Below are 19,443 nucleotides of genomic sequence, written 5' to 3'. Positions count from 1 at the left end.
AGGCAATTCAGGAGAAACTTCTTTACCCAAAGAGTGGTAAGAATGGGGAACATGCTAAAAGAAGGAGTAGTTGAGGAAAATAGCATTGATGCTTCAATGGTTCTGCTCCAGACATGTCCTCGCATAAATTCTTGAGTTCATGGCACACTAAAGAAGTGCTTGCCCTCCGAGTGGCAACCACATGCAAATTACCGTTCGCAACATTAGCGTCCTATTTTACCGAGACAAGCTTCCGACCACATATCCGCTTCTTCACCAAGACCGCCTACTTCCACCTCTGTAACATCGCCCATCTACGCCCCAGCTTCAGCTCATCTGCTGCTGAAACCCTCATCGATGCCTTTGTTACCTCTAGACTTGAGAATTCCAATGTTATTCTAGCCGGCCACTCATCTTCCACCCTCCATAAACTTGAGCTCATCCAAAACTCTGCTGCCCTTATCCTAACTCACACCAAGTCCCGCTCACCCATCAACCCGGTGCTCGATGACCTATGTTGGCTCCTGGTACGTGAACACCACAATTTTAAAATTCGTATCCTTGTTTTCAAATCCCTTCATGGCCTTGCCCCTCCCTATCTCTGTAACCTCCTCCAGCCCTACAACTATCCGAGATCTCTGCACTCCTCCAATTCTTGCCTTGTGCGCATTCATGATTTTAATTGTTCCATCATTGACGGCCATGCCTTCAGCTGCCTAGGCCCTGAACTCTGGAATTCCCTTCCTAAACCTCTCTGCCTCTCTCTCCTCCTTCGAGACATTCCTTAAAGCTTACCTCTTTGACCAAGCTTTTGGTCACCTGTCCTAATATCTCCTTACGTGGCTCGGTGTCAAATTTTGTTTGTTAATCGCTCCTGTGAAGCGCCTCGAGACGTTTTACTACGTTAAAGACACAATATAAATGCAAGTTACATGGGTAAGATGGGTATAGAGGGATATGGGCCAAGTGCAGGCAATTGGGACTAGCTTAGTGGTATAAACTGGGCAACATGGACATGTTGGGCCGAAGGGTCTGTTTCCATGTTGTAAACGTCTGTGATTCTATGATTCAAGTTGTTGTTGTTGTTGTTGTTGTTGACATAGCCATCCTAAATTCCATTATTTTCACCTTCCTATCCACCCTTGAGAATGTGTGCCACTAATTAAAAGGCATGGTTTGACATGCTCATCGATGTGGAAGTACTTAGGTTAAAAGGACAACTGCTGAACTGAGGTTGCTTGTGGAGACTTTTGGCACATCTGCATTTACTGGATTTTTTTTTCATTGTTACACTTGGGAATTCCACTTTACATGGTGCAGTATAAATATTTAAATATATAAATATTGGAAGCCAGAATAAACAGGCAGCATCAGAGAAAGCCAGAGCATCCTGGCAGCACCCATCCAGGACCTTTCCCAAGAACTCTCTCAGAAGACTTTGCCACAGTTATGAAGTTTCAACAGTGCTCTGTTTGTCATTGTAGCCAAGGCCCACAGCATGGATATCTCAGATTGTGGATGAGAAAATGAGCTCAGCTCTCAACTTTTACACCACACGCTCATTCCAGGGAGCCATGAGACTTTTGCCAGACCAGCCAATTTGTTCCTCTATAAGGAATCAATGCCTTCTTTGTCACAGAAACTCAATTTATACAATTGGACAGTGCTCCCACACAAATAACAGAGAGAGATGTTGACTAATCATGGTAATCAATCACTATCAATTAGTCTACAGCAGATCCAAACATGAGACAAGGAATACTCCCAGTGGTGGAAAGCTTTGGGAACCATATGTCCAAAGTCACCTGTTCCTCCCAAGCATGCTACACTTACCATATGTCATTTCTCAAATTACTCATATACTGTATCCCAAAATATTATTTTCTGAAAGAAATCTATCTAATTTGCATTTCACCAACAGTTTCTGCTTCCACTGTCTCCCTAAGGAACCTGTTCCATAGATTTACTAATCATTCACTTAAATAATGTTTCCGCAGATTAGTTTTATATTTACCCCCTTTCAAGCGCAGGCTGCATCCTCTGATTATACTGTTCTGGGCAAGGTGAAACAGCTTGCCATAGCCTATGTTATCTTATCCCTTCAGAATCCTAAAAACAGAAATCATATCACCTCTCAACTTTCTCTTTTCCAGTGAGAACATGCCCAATTTACGTAATCTCTCGTGATAATCTAATCTCTTCATCCCCTCAATCGTGATATCAAGAAACGGCTGAGTGCACTGGATACAGCAAAGGCTATGGGCCTCGACAACATCCCGGCTGTAGTGCTGAAGACTTGTGCTCCAGAACTTGCTGTGCCTCTAGCCAAGCTGTTTCTGTGCAGGTAAAACATTGGCATCTACCCGACAAAGAAGAAAATTGCCCAGTTATGTCCTGTCCACAAAAAGCAGGACAAAACCAATCCGGCCAATTACTGCCCCATCAATCTACTCTCAATCATCAGCAAAATGATGCAAGGTGTCATCGACAGTGCTATCAAGTAGCATTTACTCGCCAATAACCTGCTCACTGATGCTCAGTTTGGGTTCCGCTAAGACCACTCGGCTCCAGACCTCATTACAGCCTTGGTCCAAACATGTACAAAAGAGCTGAATTCCAGAGGTGAGGTGAGAGTGACTGCCCTTGACATCAAGGCAGCATTTGACCGAGTGTGGTATCAAGGTGCCCTGGTAAAATTGAAGTCAATGGGAATCAGGGGAAAACTCCCTAGTGGCTGGAGTCATACCTAGCTCAAAGGAAAATGGTAGTGGTTGTTGGAGGCCAATCACCTCAGCCCCAGGACATCGCTGCAGGAGTTCCTCAGGGCAGTGTCCCAGATCCAACCATCTTCAGCTGCTGCATCAATGACCTTCCCTCCATCAGAAGGTCAGAATTGGGGATGTTTGCTGATGACTGCACAGTGTTCACTTCCATTTGCAACCCCTCAGATAATGAAGCAGTCTGTGCAAGACCTGGACAACATCCAGGTTTGGGCTGATAAGTGGCAAGTAACATTTGCGCCAGACAAGTGCCATTTGATCATTTCCAACAAGAGAGAGTCTAACCACCTCCCCATGACATTCAACGGCATTACCATCGCCGAATACCCTACCATCAACATCCTGGGGGTCACCATTGACCAGAAACTTAACTGGACCAGCCACATAAATACTGTGGCTACAAGAGCAGGTCAGAGGCTGGGTGTTCTGCAGTGAGTGACTCACCTCCTGACTCCCCAAAGCCTTTCCACCATCTACAAGGCACAAGTCAGGAGTGTGATGGAATACTCTCCACTTGCCTGGATGAATGCAGCTCCAACAACACTCAAGAAGCTTCACACCATCCAGGACAAAGCAGCCCGGTTGATTGGCACCCCATCCACCACTTTATACATTCACTTCCTCCACCACCGGCGCAGCGTGGCTGCAGTGTGTACCATCTACAAGATGCACTGCAGCAACTCGCCAAGGCTTCTTCAACAGCACCTCCCAAACCCACGATCTCTACCACCTAGAAGGACAAGGGCAGCAGGCGCATGGGAACATCACCACTTGCACATTCCCCGCCGAGTCACACACCATCTGACTTGGAAATATATTGCCGTTCCATCATCATCACTGGGTCAAAATCCTGGAACTCCCTACCTAACAGCACTGTTGGAGTACCTTCACCACACAGACTACAGTGTTTCAAGAAGGTGGCTCACCACCACCTTCTCAAGGGCAATTAGGGATGGGCAATAAATGCTGGCCCTGCCAGCGATGCCCACACCCTATGAACGAATATTAAAAAAAAATCATTCTGGTTGCCCTTTTCTGTATCCTTTCAATGGCTGCAATATCTTTTTTGTACTGCGGCGACCTGAACTGTACACAGTATTCTACGTGCAGTCACATCAATGCTTTATAAAGCGCCATTAAATTTTTCAGAATTGTCAGATTCCCCAGTGTTAGATTGTATCCATGTGCATTGTGTACCCCTAACATAAACCCCCTTAATTATACGAACCGCAAAGGTTTCCATCTCCTAAGCGTGCAAGTCAGTTGCGCTGACAGGCTCAGCTTCTTGCACATGAATTCATGGTGTGCTCACAGCTGTACAGATGCTTTTATTTTAGACCAATGATCCAACTCTATTTCAACAACAGGGCTGTTGGGTGACAAGACATACCTGCTACTCTTATGGCTCATGACACCACTTCATGGGACTGCCAGCACTGCAGAGGAGCATGACAATGAAACACACACAGGGATAAGAATTTAGCAAGCCATTGGGATGCTCATAGGAAGATTTCAGTACATGGATAAGTCCAGGGGTGCATCGCATTATGTGCCCAGCATCATCTCACAAATTGTGGTAGTGTGTTAGGTGCTTCATAACTTTGCAATCAAGAAAGAACTGATGGTGGATATCCCAGGGGATATCAGAAAGGCTGATGATGCCACTGTAGATGCTGAAGACCAACCCATGAGGAACAGTGCAGTGTCTACCGCTGTTGGATAGCTGAGATACAGAATCATTTGAGACACCTTAACAGTCTAATAACGCAATATTATTTGGAAATCTCAGTCACTCATAAATCTGCCTCCTCTCACAAACTCTCAATGGTCTAAGTAAACTCCTTGCCCTTCACATCTCACTATCAAATCCTAATCCTGAGCCTCAACATTAGCACATTATCTGTTTTAAAAGAAAGCCAATCACCAAACACTGCTCTTAATAAATATTCTGATGATTTATTACAACTGTTTATAGAATCATTATTTGGTGCATTCCCCTTGTGACTACACAAGCTTTGCTCTGCCCTATTCTAACATTTCTTCTATATGCCATTTGAGCACCTGGGTTCTGAGATATAGGTGGCTACTGCAAAATAGTATGAGCCTCTGAGCATGCAGCTGGGCCCTCTGTCAGGATCCCCAAGTCCTGGGATGTACATGGGACAGACTGACTCTTTGTCAGGGGCTCCATGGCAGCCTGGTCCTGCAAAGACAAAAGCTTCTGGGGAGCTGATGGAGTGCTCCTCTGCTCTGCTGCCATGAGAGGAAGCAGCCTCTTCAGCATGAACTCCAGCTTGTCCATTGGTACTGGGAACAGATTCTGATCAGCGCGAGATTAGACCTCAAAAATCAGAAATATCCATAAATCCCTGCAAAACAATAAACCAAATATTTTCTAGTCCCCCAAGCTGTTGCTTTGTATACTTTGCAATCTAGTTGACATTGACCTCTACAAACAGTGCACCAAGATCTAAAGTTTTTCCATTCAGTGCCTTCATATTGAGTTGACTAACTTGGCTGGATCTCTTATGAAGCAGGAAAGGTTAGCAGATACTCCTGAAATGGGGGCATGATAAAGAAATTTGCAGATGACACAGAGAGGTTGATAGTGAGGAGGAAAACTATAGACTGCAGGAAGATATCAATGGACTGGTCAAATGGGCAGAAAAGTGGCAAATGGAGTTCAATCTGGAGTAGTGTGAGGTAATGCATTTGGGAGAGCATACAAGGCAAGGGAATACACAATAAATGGGAGGATACTGAGAGGTGTAAAGGAAGTACGGGACCTTGGAGTGCATGTCCACAGATCCCTGAAGGTAGCAGGACAGGTAGATAAGTAGGCATGTGGAATGCTTTCCTTTATTACCCGAGGCATAGAATATAAAAGCAGGGATGTTATGCTGGAACTGTATAAAACACTAGTTAGGCCACAGCTTGAGTACTGCACACAGTTCTGGTCACCACATTACAGGAAGGATGTAATTGCACTAGAGAGGGTGCAGAGGAGATTTACGAGGATGTTGCCAGGACTGGAGAATTTTAGCTATGACGACAGATTGCATAGGCTGGGGTTGTTTTCCTTACAACGGAGGAGGCTGAGGGACGATTTGATTGAGGTGTATAAAATTATGAGGGGCCTAGATAGAGTGGATTGGAAGGACCTATTTCCCTTGGCGGAGGAGTCAATAACCAGGGGGCATAGATTTAAAGTGATTAGTAGCAGGATTAGAGTGGAAATGAGGAAAAGATTTTTACCCAGAGGGTGGTGGGGGTCTGGAACTCACTGCCTGAGAGGGTGGTAGAGGCAGAAACCCTCAACTCATTTAAAAAATACCTGGATGTGCACCTGAAGAGCCGTGACCTGCAGTGCTACGGAACAAATGCGGGAAAGTGGGATTAGGCTGGGTGGCTCGTTTCTCAGCCGGCGCGGCCAAGATGGGCTGTAAATTTTCTATGATTCTATTTTCTGAAGTTGCCACTTTCTCCAGGATGCCCTTCAATAAGTATTCTCTTGTACAGTGATTCTCTTGGATGTTGGAACATAGCAGAGCAGTGGACTCCACTGGCCGAGCTATCTGCCACACATCTTGGGAGAGGCCATGCACAACCTCCGTACATGTCTGATAGTATTTTTAATTGCAGGACCCCTGAAATAATCACTCGTGCTCTGCAGCCATGCTGACATATCTTATGTCTCTGTTCAGTTACATTAGGTTGCACATCTGTATCCTCTGCCTTCCTTTTGCTCTTTGTCTCACCATGTGACAATACCTCATCTACACTATCTGTGCCCTCTTTAGTGGGTGTCTTTGGGCAGCTGTGTGCTAAGGAGAGAATGAATGACAGGGTGAGTAAGTGGTTGCCAAAGGTAGAGGGGACTGCACTGTCTTGCTCTTCAGCATCGTTCTCATTCAGCTCCTGGCTTGCAGGGTTGTGGGGTGGGGGGTTGCAAAAGAGTTAAATTTGGTCTGCTAGAGCAGCATTCTATCTTAATAAGCTACCGTATGATCTCCTATAAGGAAAGTGGTACCTGGTGGAGAGATTGAAGAAAATCTGGAATCATTAAATTTAAAAAGGTATATGTTCTCATGCACCTGCTGAAGGCAGTGACTCCCCCACCTTCATCTTTAACCGCAAGGCCAAAATCCAAAGATTGCCAGTGCTTCCTCTTCATACGGTGTTAAGTGGCAGATTTGTGCATTTTGTCCCCCAGTAGCCTGGCATTATGTACTACCTTCTCTTTCAGGAGGAATGCATTGTGTTAATTGGCTACCACATTTTCCAAATCATGCAATTAGAATACATCAGGATTCATGGAATGAATGGTATTAATGGTAGGTGGAAGAGAGCAAAAACCTAAGATGAGAGACTTCAGTGTGCTAGCATGTGTTACAGGTTGTGAAACAATTGATATGAATACTGATCAGTTTTATTGCTTCTGGGACAAGGAACAAGATGCCATATGATACCCCAAAGGGAATTTCTTGATTGGTTTCCCAGGGAATACCTTTTTGCTTCTGTACTTCAATTAACTGCCTTGCTTTTCAGCTGACAACACTTACCTTTGCTGACCTTGTGAGGTCATTAAACTTCTTCCAACACTGTAAGGGAATCCTTGGGATAATGGAGGTCCCACTCACAGCCACAGCCCCCTCCATCCACGTAAGCTATACTGCTGCACACAATAACTTCTTCCCAGTTTCTTCAACAATGGGATCCATCTTTTCTCTATTTTTGGACAGTAATACTTCATCATCAGCCTTTGAGGAGTTAAATGCTCACCTTTTTCCTTCTGTTGCAGCAGCCATTTAATTTTGCACCTTTGCTCCACCCCTCCCCCCAATGTATCTGGTCTATGCTGGAGGGACTCATGGTCTTGTTCTATTAGCATTATGGAAATTAGCTAACCCAGGATTTCTGACAAGATCAGCCTCCTTGGATTTTGGTGAGCATATGTTCTGACTGACCGTACTTAAGCTGTCACATCAGGGACTCTGGAATTTTGGGGCCAATGTAACTAAACAGCAGAGCAAGGCTGGCAGTTAGTGGTAAGTTATTTTTATTCTATTACTATTTCCATTCATGATCTTGCTCTCATGCTAAAATGCATTTGTGAAATTTATCCCATGGGGAAAGAAAGTTTGTGTAGGACTGTTAAGTTCCTGTTAAGAGCAACCAAGGCAACCTTGTGCAATTTTGCTTAAATCTGAAGATTAGGTTTGTTACTCAAAGTTATACCTGAGACTTAGTTTAGTGAACAAATGGCTGTGATTATACTGCTGTACTGCTGTCTTTGTTGTCTTGGGTCATGACGTGCAAGTGATATCATAGTAGTATCATAGTATGGTGCAGCACAGGAGGAGGACATTCAGCCCATCATGCCTGTGCTGGCTCTTTGAAAGAGCTATCCATTTAGACCCACTCCTTTGCTCTTTCCCCATAGCCCCGTAAAAAAATTTCCTTCAAGTATTTTTCCAATTCCCTTTTGAAAGTTACTATTGAATCTGCTTCCAACACCCTTTCAGGTAGTGCATTCCAGATCATTGCAACTCACTGTGTAAAAAAATGTTTCCTCATGTCGCCTCTGGTTCTTTTGCCAATCACCTTAAATCTGTGTTTTCTGGTTACCGACCCTTCTGCCACTTGCTGCTCCTTAATTGCTCTTTCAAGACCGTTCATGATTTTGAATATCTCTATCAAATCTCCTTTTATCTCCTCTGCTCTAAGGAGACAACCCCAACTACCTCAGTCTCTTCACATAACTGAAGTCCCTCATTCATGGTACCATTATAGTCAATCTCATCTGCACTCTCCCCAAGGCCTTAACATCCTTCCTAAAGTGTGGTGCCCTGAATTGAACACAATGCTCCATCTCAGGTGTTTTATAAAGGTTTAGCATAACTTCCATGCTTTTGTATTCTATATCTCTATTAATAAAGCCAAGGATCCCATATGCTTTTATAACAGGGTTCTCAACTTGTCCTGCCACCTTCAAAGATTTGTGTACATACACCCCCATGTCTCTCTGTTCCTGCATTCCCTTTAAAATTGTACTATTTAGTTTATATTGCCTCTCCTCATTTTTTCTACCAAGATCTATCACTTCACATTTCTCTGCATTAAATTTCATCTGCCATGTGTCTGCCCATTTCAAAAGTCTGTCCATGTCCTCCTGAAGTCTGTTACTATCCTCCATGTTGTTTACTACATTTCCGAGTTTTGTGTCATCTGCAAATTTTGGAATTATACCCTGTATACCCAAGTCCAGGTCATTAATATATATCAAAAAGACCAGTGATCCTAATACTGACCCCTGGGGAACACCACTGTATATTTCCCTTCAGTCTGAAAAACAACCGCTCACCACTGCTCTCTGCTTTCTGCCCCTTAGCCAATTTTGTATCCACGCTTCCATTGTCTCTTTAATCCCATGGGCTTCAATGTTCCTAACAAGTCTATTATGTGGTACTTTATCAAATGTCTTTTGAAAGTCCATAAGCACAACATCAACCACACTACCCTCATCAACCTCTCCATTACTTCATCAAAGAACTCAATCAAGTTAGTCAAACACGATTTTCCTTTAACAAATTCGTGCTGACTTTCATTTATTAGCCCATACTTTTCCAAGTGCCAATTAATTTTGTCCCAGATTATTGTCTCTTAAAGCTTCCCCACCACCGACGTTAGGCTGACTGGCCTGTAATTGCCGGGTTTATCCCTCTCCTCTATTTTGAACAGGGGTGTTACATTTGTAACCCTCCAGTCCTCTGGCACCACTCCCATATCTAAGGAGGGTTGGAAAATGGTGGCAAGGGCCCCCGCAATTTCCACTTCCCTCAGTAATCTAGGATGCATCCCATCTGGACCGGGTGACTTCTCTACTTTGAGTACTGCCAACCTTTTAAGTACTTCCTCTTTATTTTTATCCTATCTAATATCACTACTACCTCCTCCTTTACTGCTGCAATGGCAGCATCCTCTTCTCTAGTGAAGACCGACGCAAAGTATTCATTTCGTACCCCAGCCACACCCTCTGCCTCCACTAGATCTCTTTTCTTGTCGCTAATTAGCCCCACCCTTCCTCTGACTACCCCTTTACTATTTATATGTTTACAAAAGACTTTTGGGTTCCCTTTTATGTTAGTTGTTAATCTATTCTCATACTCTCTCTATGCCCTTATTTTCATTTTTAGATCTCCTCTGTAACTTCTGTATTCAGCTTGGTTCTCTACTGTATTATGAACCTTACATTTGTCATAAGCCTCCTTTTTCTGTTTCATTTTAATCTCTAAATCTTTAGTCATCCAGGAAGCTGTAGCTTTGGATGCCCTTCCTTTCTCCCTCTTGGGAATGCGTCTACCCTGCACCCGAAGCATCTCCTCCTTGAAGGCCTCCCATTGTTCAATTACTGTTTTGCCTACCAATTTTTGATTCCAATCCACCTAGGCAAGATCCATTTTTAACTCACTGAAATTAGCACTCCTCCAGTTAAGTATTTTCACATTTGATTGTTCCTTATCCTTTTACATAACTATTCTAAACCTGATGATATTATGATCACTGTTCCCCAAATGGGCCCCCATTTAAACATGCTCCACTTGCTCCACTTGATTCCCCAGAACTAGATCCAGCACTGCTTCCTTCCTCATTGGGCTGGAAACACAATGATCAATAAAATTCTCTTGTACATATTTCAGGAACTCCTCCTTGTCTTTGCCCTTTACATTGTTACTGTCCCAGTCTATATTGGGATAATTGAAGTCCCCCATTATCACTACTCTATAATTCTTGCATCTTTCTGTAATTTGCCTGTAAATTTGCTCCTTTATCTCCTTCCCACTATTTGGTGGCCTATAGTATACACCCATTAGTGTAATAGCTCCTCTATTGTGCCTTAATTCTAACCAAATAGATTCTGTCTTTGATCCCTCAACTACATCATCCCTTTCCAGTGTTATAATAGTTTCTTTGATCAATACTGCCGCCCCCTCTTTCTTTCCTTTACTAGCTTTCCTGAATATCCTGTAGCCAGGAATATTAAGTTCCCAATCCTCCCCTTCTTTGAGCCAGGTCTCTGATATTGCTACTATATCATAGTCCCATGTGGCGGCTTGTGCCAGCGGCTCATCAACCTTATTTACCAAGCTACGTGCATTTACGCATATGCACTCCAAATTCATCTTAGACTGCCTCGCATTTGCCCCCTGTCTGATCCCTCCTATTTCTGAACTATTTTTTAGTGCTATTTGTCTCTCCCATTCCTCTGTGGCCCTTGTTTCTCCTCTCTAATGTTTCATCCTGGTTCCCATCCTCCTGCACTAGTTAACCTCCCCGCGAGGACATTGGTCCCAGCTCTGTTGAGGTGTAACCCGTCCATCTTGAGCAGATCGCTCCTGCCCCAGAACTGGTCCCAATGGTCCAGGAATCTGAAGCCCTCCCTCCTGCACCATTTCTCCAGCCACACATTAACCTGTCTTATCCTGCTAAGCCTATACTCTCCAGTGCTTGGCACTGGGAGTAATCCGGAGATTGCTAACTTTGAGGTCCTGCTTTTTAACTTCCTCCCTAGTTCCTGAAACTCTGACTGCAGGACCTTAACCCTTTTCGTTCTTATGTCATTGGTTTCCACATGGATCACGACTTCTGGCTGTTCCCCTTCCTCCCCCAAAATGCTCTGCACTCTCTCAGTGATGTCCTTTACCCTGGCACTAGGGAGGCAACATACCATGCGGGTTTCATATTGGCAGTTGCAGAAACGTCTGTCTGTCGAATCCCTGATAACAACTGCATTTCTACACTTTCTGGTGCCCCCGTGAAGCCGAGTCTCCCATGGTGCCTTGGATTTGCTCCTGACTGCACTCCCCGAGTTGTCAACACCCTCACTGGTATTCAACAGTGAATACTGGTTTGTGAGTGCCACACTCCCAGGGGATTCCTGCGCTGCCTGCTCCTCCTAGTCTGTCTGGTGGTCACCCACTCCCTCTCCTCATGAACTCTCTGTAGCTGCGGGGTGATCACCCCTGATATGTGCTATCCATGAAACTCTCAGATTCCCAAGTTAAAAAGATAAAAACAGTGGATGTCCAAAGGGACCTATGGGTTCAGGTACATAGATCATTGAAGTGTCATGAACAGGTGCAGAAAATAATCAAGAAGGCAAATGGAATGCTGTCCTTTATATCTAGAGGACTAGAGTACAAGGGGGCAGAGGTTATGCTGCAGCTACACAAAACACTGGTTAGACCGCACCTGGAGTACTGTGAGCAGTTCTGGGCACCGCACCTTCGGAAGGACATATTGGCCTTGGAGGGAGTGCAGCGTAGGTTTACTAGAATGATACCTGGAATTCAAGGGTTAAGTTACAAGGAGAGATTATACAAATTGGGGTTGTATTCTCTGGAGTTTCGAAGGTGAGGGGGTGATCTGATCGAAGTTTATAAGATATTAAGGGGAACGGATAGGGTGGATAGAGAGAAACTATTTCCGCTGGTTGGGGAGTCTAGGAGTAGGGGGTACAGTCTAAAAATTAGAGCCAGACCTTTCAGGAGCAAGATTAGAAAACATTTCTACACACAAAGGGTGGTAGAAGTTTGGAACTCTCTTCCGCAAACGACAATTGATACTAGCTCAATTGCTAAATTTAATTCTGAGATAGACAGCTTTTTGGCAATCAAAGGTATTAAGGGATATGGACCAAAGGTGGGTATATGGAGTTAGATCACAGATCAGCCATGATCTTATCAAATGGTGGAGCAGGCACGAGGGGCTGAATGGCCTACTCCTGTTCCTACATTCCTATGTTCCATATGCACTGTAGTGATGCCAGCTGCCCTTCAAGCTCAGAAACTTGAGCTTGAGCAGTTAGTGGCACTTCCTGCATATGTGGTTTTCCAGGACACACAGTGTTCTGGAGTTCCCACATGGCACAGGATGTGCATGCGATGGGCCCCAGCTCTCCTGCCAGGTTAGCTAACAGTTATTTAAAACTGTTTGTTTAGCTTCAAGGCTATTTAACTGTTTAACTAACATTAAAACACACACTAACCAACCACTAAAGACACTAACCACTAAAAACAATAACCAATAAACTAAATACTTACTGACTTACCCTCAATGCTCCTCCTGTGTTGTGATGTCACTCCTTGATTTTGCTCCCGCTTTACACGGTGGGACTCCGCTCTCGTCTTGCACCGTGGGCCTCCGCTCTCGCCGTTCCCCCTTTGCACCGCGGGCCTCCGCTCTCGCCGCTCCTGCATATCTCATGTAACTTGTGGCAATACTAAAGTAAATCTGTTATATTCGCGATGTCCAGCAGCTGGAAGACCGATTTTTTATTGTTTTTTCCTGGCCACCAGCCTTAAACAATCTAGCAAATTTAGTTTGGTGTTCACACCAGCTGTACAAGACCTATCCATCAGCATCCAGTAGAACTAGGAAAGCACTAAGTGCATTATAAAAGCAGTTATAAATGTCAAAGGTTCACCACAGCACTGACTAAATTAGAGATTGGTGCTGCATAGTTTGCACAAACACAACATGGGTGCAACAGGGGTTCTAGTAGACGTCAGTCACAGGACAAATGACTCCATGGAGTAGATTTACCATGACAGGCCCAGGTACTTTGACCTCACGGAGGAACAATGCACGATGAGTTCAGGGTCAGTAGGGAGGCTGTTACTTTTCTGTCACCTAGTCCACAATGACCAGCATAATAGTCAAACATCTGCGCTTAATTACCAGTGGCAGTGAAGGTCATCATTGCATTAAATTTTTATGTATCAGTGTCCTTTCGGGCAGCTATGAAGACATCACATGTGTCAGTCATTATGCCATCCACTACTGCATCAAGAAAGAAAAGAAAGAACTTGCATTTAGATAGCACCTTTCATGATCTCAGGACATCCCAAAGTGCTTTACAGCCAATGAAGTACTTTTGAAGTGTAGTCTCTGTTGTAATGTAGGACAAATGTAAGGAATCTTACAACACCAGGTTATAGTCCAACAAATTTATTTTAAAATCACAAGCTTTCGGAGATTATCTCCTTCGTCAGATGAATGAATGAAAAGGTTCTCAAATCGCATATCTTATACGATGTTGGGACAGCATCACACCAATCAAAAGGTGTCGTTGTTATTCAAACAGGCCAGTCACGGAGAACAGCACGTCCCAGTACACTCGATATACATTGTGTCTTTTACACAAATTCGCACCCCAATACGCCAACATTTTCATGCACAAGTTCGAGCACGACTTCTTCACTGCACAGGACCTCCAACCAACGCTATACACCAGATACATCGATGACATTTTCTTCCTATGGACCCACGGCGAAGAATCACTGAAGAGACTACACGATAACATCAACAAGTTCCATCCCACCATCAAACTCACCATGGACTACTCCTCAGAATCGGTTTCTTTCTTGGACACACAAATCTCCATCAAAGACGGGCACCTCAGCACCTCACTCTACCGCAAGCCCACGGACAACCTCACGATGCTCCACTTTTCCAGCTTCCACCCCAACCACGTCAAAGAGGCCATCCCCTATGGACAGGCCCTACGAATACACAGGATCTGCTCAGACGAGGAGGAACGCGATGGACACCTACAGACGCTGAAAGACGCCCTCGTAAGAACGGGATATGACGCTCGACTTGTCGATCGACAGTTCCGACGGGCCACAGCGAAGAATCGCATAGACCTCCTCAGAAGACAAACACGGGACGCAACCAACAGAGTACCCTTCGTCGTCCAGTACTTCCCTGGAGCGGAGAAACTACACCATGTTCTCCGCAGCCTTCAACATGTCATCGATGACGACGAACACCTCGCTAAGGCCATCCCCACGCCTCCACTGCTCGCCTTTAAACAGCCACCCAACCTCAAACAGACCATCGTTCGCAGCAAGTTACCCAGTTTTCAGGAGAACAGCGTCCACGACACCACACAACCCTGCCACGGCAACCTCTGCAAGACTTGCCAGATCATCGACACGGATACCACCCTCACACGAGAGGACACCACCCACCAGGTACATGGTTCATACTCCTGTGACTCGGCCAACGTTGTTTACCTCATACGTTGCAGGAAAGGATGCCCCGGAGCATGGTACATTGGCGAGACCATGCAGACGCTGCGACAACGGATGAACGGACACCGCGCAACAATCGCCAAACAGGAGGGTTCCCTCCCAGTCGGGGAACACTTTAGCAGTCAAGGACATTCAGCCACCGATCTTCGGGTAAGCGTTCTCCAAGGCGGCCTTCGAGACACACGACAACGCAAAATCGTCGAGCAGAAGTTGATAGCCAAGTTCCGCACCCATGAGGACGGCCTCAACCGGGATCTTGGGTTCATGTCACGCTACACGTAACCCCACCAACAAAAAGGGGGAAAAAATTTATATGTTTTTTAAAATTCTCTCTCTCTCTCTCTGCCATTTTGAGTTTCTTTCTGCCTGCCTGTGTAAAAGACACAATGTATATCGAGTGTACTGGGACGTGCTGTTCTCCGTGACTGGCCTGTTTGAATAACAACGACACCTTTTGATTGGTGTGATGCTGTCCCAACATCGTATAAGATATGCGATTTGAGAACCTTTTCATTCATTCATCTGACGAAGGAGATAATCTCCGAAAGCTTGTGATTTTAAAATAAATTTGTTGGACTATAACCTGGTGTTGTAAGATTCCTTACATTTGTCCACCCCAGTCCATCACCGGCATCTCCACGTAATGTAGGAAACGCGGCAGCCAATTTGCACACAGCAAGGTCCCACTGAAAGTGCTGCCTCTGAGCCACAGCTGACATAATTGAAGTCCTGTTTTGCCATTAATCTATATACATATTCTTCGCAGGGACTTTCACCAATAGCAAGAATAATGGATACAGTTTCACCACATTGTTTGTTTCTCCAATTTACTGTGCATCATCCACTGTACACCAAGCCATTCATGTATCTAGCAGGAATTATTTGGCACAGGTAAATAGGAAGAGATATTATTCCATCAATGTATAAATGGTGTGTGAGCACTGCAGAAAATTATTCATGTTTCCACAATAGTACATAAGCTGCTTTCATTCCAAAGTAAACAGCAATGCATATACATGTGTGAGGACCCTCATTGAGCAAGAATTTTGGACACTTCAGATGCTTGTACTGATGGTGGCTCCATTACAATATACCCCAATGAAGAGGGGCAAAATTATATACTGCATACTAAACAATGTTGCCATGAACACTGTCCTCAATGTAATTAAGCTCTGCGCCTGCTGAACAGTCTTCTGTTCTGCTTTCCCTTTATTACCTGTAACTGTGCCTCACTCAATGCTGCTACTTTTTCCACACTAAATATTGTTATGAAGTTTGTGCAACTGGGCTGCTGATTTAATCAAGTGTAGGTGAGACAGTTGGTACCATAGAGATTACATTTGGTCAGTTGTGTCAGCAAAACTATTGCCTGTTCCATGCTCTGTGGAGAGAGTAGATAAGACACAGGGGAAGAATATCCAACTGGTGGGATTGGCAATAAGGATGTGCAGGGCTGGGAAATTGGGCTGTTTTGAAAATTGCCAGCTCCACACTGAAAAAAGTACATCACGTGAATTGCATACTTGGTTGACTGCCAATATTATAATAGAATGTGCAAGAGTTTCATTTAAATAGGCATTTAACGTCAATAGCATGCTAATGAATTCCCACATGGAAACCTCTTTCTCAAGCAGGGATTGCACAATGCACTAGGATGGACAGTAAGAGACCAATCATGGTATGACTTTTTGGGAAATGGCTTCTTAAAAGTGAACTGCTCCATTTTTTTTATTGCTGCAATTGAAATTCAGAACATAGGAGCACTAAATGTAAAACCTATCACCTTGAGTTTTTAGGAGGCAGAAGAAAAGGATGAAAGAAGGAATTCCAAGGAGATCCAATTGCACAAGAATCAGACTGTCCACATCCATCTTTTCCAAGGAGCTGTGTTTATAGACCTAGGCACAGCTACATGGATCAGAGGAGAACTGCCTTTGCAGGCTCAGGGTCACCAAAGAGCCAGTGTTGAAGTTGTGCCATTTTCTGCAAGCTGACCTATAGTCAACCTTCACTGCCAGTGACTGTCAAAGTGACCACTGCCCTGAACTTTAATACCTCCAGCTCCTTCCATGCTACTACATTGGACATCTTCAACTGTGTTCAGATGCATTGAGCAGGCCATTGGTGTTTTGTTCACTGAGGCAAACGTCAGCTTTGCTATAGGAAAAAACACACACCAGAATGACAGGGTACAGCAATTCTTTAGTTCAGCAGGATTCTCCAAATCCCAGGTGGGTGTTAATGGCACCCATGTGGCATTCAAGAACTGCAAAGGCTTCTACTCTATCAATGTCCAGGTAGTCAGTGGCCAATAACAAGGATCAAGCAGATCTTCCCAGGCAGCAATTAGGACTCTTATTATAAGGCAATCCTAAGTGCCTAATTTATTTGAAGGGCAAGGCAGACTTCTAGGAAGGTTCCTAAGAAACCAAGGCTACCCTCTGCAGCCCTTGCTAATACCATCCTTGCAAAAGCCACAGACAGAAAGTGAATGCGCATACAATGCATCTACCATTGTTATACTATTGTATCTTGAAACAGAACTTAAGATGCCTGGATAGATCAAGAGCTATCTTGCAATATAGCTTCACTACAGTCTCCAAGATCACTGTTGTGTGTTGAATGCCACACAGCTTTGCCATCCAAAGAAGCTTAACCACAGAGAAGGAGGCTCATCCACAGGCAAGGCCACATTACGACATTGACAATGACCAGAAAATGTTGCCGCAGAAGTACCCTTGCAGCTGGAAGAGTAGTGCACCAGGCTCTCAGAGAAGACTGTGAGAAAAAAGAATGATGTATTATTATGTTATTGGCTTCTTTTTTCTTGTCATGGGACATAGAGTTAAATCCAAGTTCATTTACAGAAAAATGGCCTCGCTTGTTTAATATACACAATAATTCCAGAACAGACAATGGGTTGGATTTTCTTCTGTGATCCTGCCTAAAATCGAGCAGGATAGTGGGGTGATGAGACCTATAGACACCTCACCGCTCTAACCTTTATTTCTCTCCCCGCTCCCCTGCTGGGACCACCTCTGGCCACCCCTTCCCTGCCCATTGCAGGTATATGCCTATGGGGGAAGGAGTGCAAACCCTGTGGACAAACTTTTGGCTCTTTAATATCCCTCACTGCCACCTGCTGCATCACTGCCAGGATTTTCCTTCATTGCATTGGTGGGCTCCCTTTTAGTGCAGGTTTGGGGTGGGGGGAGGTGTGGGTGGAAGTCCTGCTTTGACCACTGTGAAGAGAATCCAACCTGATATGTCTGCTATAGGTATCAGGAAGACATACATATGTAAATACCAGCAGTTGCAATCCTGTTTACCTGCTTACTTTGTTCATTGTGTTCAAAGTGCTGTTATTAAGTATTTTATAAAGGAATAATTTAGTTCTTGGACTATTTATTATTTTGTATGCTCAAGGAGTTAGATAATAGACTTTCTATTATAAACATGTAACTATTATATGAGTTAGTTATTTGCTTGTGTGTCTTTTGCTAAATAACTCACTAATGCCTTTAAAATTAAAATGAGGCCTTGATGCACTATTTGCTTATCAAAAACAAGATAGATCCTATAAAAGGCAAAGGATAAACCCAGCAGCTACAAGTAGTTAACAGACAAGGTTTTCTGTTTTGTTATCATGGTGCAATATTGATAAATTTCCCAGAACTCAAGACAAGGAGATACTCTCAAAAGGTATGGAGAGTTGGGACTTGCCCTTGAGAGTGATCCAAGATATGACAGCCAAAATAATCGAGGGTAAAAGGAATAGAAAAAACTCAAAAATATAACTTTGAAGTAACCAAGACATAATTTTAAAGTTCTGTTTGAGTATGAGAGAAACATTCCATTTGTTCCAGTCAATCCTCAAAGGATTTTGAAAATATAACTTGACTGTCTTGGTCCAGGTCAGCAACTTTTGTGAAGCTATCAAAGGCAGATATAGACAGGAGACTCTGTGGAGTGAACTGCCACATTAAGTTGTAGTCAAGGATCTTGTGTCAGATCTAACTTTACTTTGAATTTTAGTGTAGGAGATGTGACTTATTATTTTCCCCTGGGCTCACTACAATTACCGAGATATTGGTAAATAAAGGAACTGTCTGGTTTATAGAGATTGAGCATTTGGTCTTTCCCTTTGTCCCTGGTGAGAATATATGACCTAACTGTGAAGGAGGTGGAGGAGACCATTCACTAGGCAACGCCACATCATAACATTGACAGTGACCCAGAGGATGTTGCCATTCATCTTTGCAACTTGGAGAAGTAGTATGCCAAGACATTCACCCATTTGAGTGAACCACCCTCCTGTCCACATGTGCACTTTGCAGTGGCCCAGTACAAAATTGTTCTCTACATTGTGTCAGCTATCTTGGAAAAATATGCATTGATTTGCTGTAACCTTATTCTGCACTGTCAGAAGGAAACTCTTTGGACAAAGTTGATGTATAAACTGGCTGCAGGGTTTCAAATCTTTAAGTTGATCATGACCATTGATCTATGTGAGAGCATACTTGAGGGTGCAAATGAGGTTACTGCACGTGTGTAATGGTTTTCTCCATCCAATCCCCCAGCATGTT

The 19,443-nt window shown here is 44.0% G+C and overlaps 1 long non-coding RNA gene across 1 annotated transcript in view; it reads left to right on the top strand.

Moving 5' to 3' along the window:
* Window positions 1-18,258, top strand: part of LOC137334760 (uncharacterized) — an 88,524-nt gene extending 70,266 nt beyond the window's left edge. Inside the window, exon 2 of the long non-coding RNA XR_010966218.1 lies at window positions 17,491-18,258. This is a non-coding gene — a long non-coding RNA (uncharacterized lncRNA). The remainder of the gene's footprint in view (window positions 1-17,490) is intronic.
* The last annotated feature ends 1,185 nt before the right edge of the window (window positions 18,259-19,443 follow it).

Source organism: Heptranchias perlo, chromosome 18 (assembly GCF_035084215.1).
Source record: "Heptranchias perlo isolate sHepPer1 chromosome 18, sHepPer1.hap1, whole genome shotgun sequence".
NCBI lineage: Eukaryota > Metazoa > Chordata > Chondrichthyes > Hexanchiformes > Hexanchidae > Heptranchias > Heptranchias perlo.
Note: the sequence above shows the minus strand (reverse complement) of the source record. Positions and strands in the feature narration are given on the sequence as shown.